Below are 2,067 nucleotides of genomic sequence, written 5' to 3'. Positions count from 1 at the left end.
GGCAAGGACCCTAGGGAAGCAGAAGACAATGGGTATTTGTATGGGGAAAACATCTTCTCCAAATGAGAATTTTCACACTTCACTCAGTAGTGAGTTTTTCTACTCTCTTGCTTGTGTATTTTGACGAATAGAATTTTACAATTTTAATAATAAAAGATAAATATTGCTCATTATTGTCAATGATTTTATGTCTTATAGAAATAACTTCTGACTCCCAAGTCAAGAAAGGTGTTCTTCTATATTCTAAAAATATTAAAGTTTGCATTTCATATTTAAGTCCATAATCCATCTGGAATTGATTTTTGTTTGTGGTATAAGGTAGAGATTCAGTGTCGTTTAAAAATTTTGGATAGCCAGTTATTCCAGCCTGATTATTTTTATCCATTGGTATTCAGTGTCATGGTATGTGAGTCATGTAAATGGTATACAGGAGCCAGCACATAGCAATTTGTGAAAATTGTTAGCATCTCCCAAATTCTGAAATCAGTGAAGTCATTCTGGCAGCTTGAAATTAGCCAAGACTGTAGTATTTACACCATGGAAATCAGCAAACAACTACAAATCAAGGCTGTTTTGACTGGAAAGCCAACTTATTTTTGATGAATTGCTCTTCAAAAAAAAAAAAAAAACGATTCTGTCTTTTGGCCAGTGTCAACTTCCAGTAATTTGCCAAAATGACCAACACAAAGGAAAAGAAGAGAGGTACTCACTATATGTTCTCTAGACCTTTTAGAAAATGTGGAGTTTTTCCTTTGGCCACATCCATGTGAATCTGTAAGAAAGGTGATATTCTGGACATCAAGGGAATTGGCACTCTTCAAAAAGGAATGCCCCACAAATGTTACTATAGCAAAACCGGAAGAGTCTACAATGTTATCCAGCATGCTGTTGGGATTGTTATAAACAAACAAGGGCAAGATTCTTGTTAAGAGAATTAATGTACGTATTGAGCATATTAAGCACTCAAAGAGTCGAGATAGCTTCCTGAAGGATGTGAAGGAAATTGATCAGAAATAGAAGGAAGCCAACGAGAAAGATACTGGGGTTCCACTGAAGTGCCAGTCTGCCCCATCAGAAGAAGCAAGCTTTGTTAGAACCAATGGAAAGGAGCCCGAGCTCCCATATTCTATGAATTCACAGCATGATAAATGTAAAAAAGATAAAAGACCTCAAGACTGTAAAAATGTTTCTCTTAATTGAGTAGAAGTATGGTATCCTCTCTCAAAGAAATATTTAAAGCAAACTTTAATTGTGTCCTAACTCATTGGGTGATGTCTTTATTCAAATTCGGTGGGGGTTTTTCTTGCTGAAAGGTGTGAGGTAGTTTATTGTACAACAGAAAATACTCAATTGATTAGGAACTGCCAGATACTACTTATAAAATATTTACAGTAGTTTGAAAAGAATCCCTCTAAATCACTAAGAAAAAAGAATTTTAAAAATACATGAAATGTTATCTGTTGCATTGTATTTAAGCGCAGGAAAAGTGGAGTACTTGTAATTGTATCCTGTCTTAAATAGCTGTGCTTTAAGGATAAAGAACTTGCCTTTGAAACCTATTACTTAAAAATAGATTGTTTAAAGCATTGTGTCTGGTTCCTACTAAACTGTTTTCTCTATCATTTCCTGTTACTGTTTTTCTATATGGTGCTATAACTATTAGGAAAAATTCATTTATTGGGACTGCTCTTTCTTGCCCCAGTTCCTTTGCATTTGCCTTTGCCTGAAGATACCTACATTTCTAAAGGTGGTGAATTTCTGATTGACCTTTGTTTACCTTGAGTGTCCTAAGTGAACCTTACCTGATTGAAGTATTTTAAGGAGAGAAATGAAAGTGTTTGCAATCAAAGGAGAGAAATTCTGGTTTAGGATGATAGAATAAAATCCCTTATATCTGTTTTCACAGGGGGAGAAAAGATTCTAGACACTTTTTTATTATTATTTTATTTTATTATACTTTATTATTTATTTATTTTAAGATTTTATTTTTAAGTAAACTCTACACCCAACACAAGGCTCAGACCCACAACCCTGAGATCAAGAGTCTTATGCTCTACCAACAGAGCC

At 34.4% G+C, this 2,067-nt stretch overlaps 1 pseudogene; it reads left to right on the top strand.

Moving 5' to 3' along the window:
• The first annotated feature begins 674 nt into the window (after positions 1 to 674).
• LOC120230865 lies at positions 675 to 1,200 on the top strand (annotated as a pseudogene).
• The last annotated feature ends 867 nt before the right edge of the window (positions 1,201 to 2,067 follow it).

This window comes from Hyaena hyaena, unplaced genomic scaffold, assembly GCF_003009895.1.
Source record: "Hyaena hyaena isolate Hyena2069 unplaced genomic scaffold, ASM300989v1 scaffold_49, whole genome shotgun sequence".
NCBI lineage: Eukaryota > Metazoa > Chordata > Mammalia > Carnivora > Hyaenidae > Hyaena > Hyaena hyaena.
Note: the sequence above shows the minus strand (reverse complement) of the source record. Positions and strands in the feature narration are given on the sequence as shown.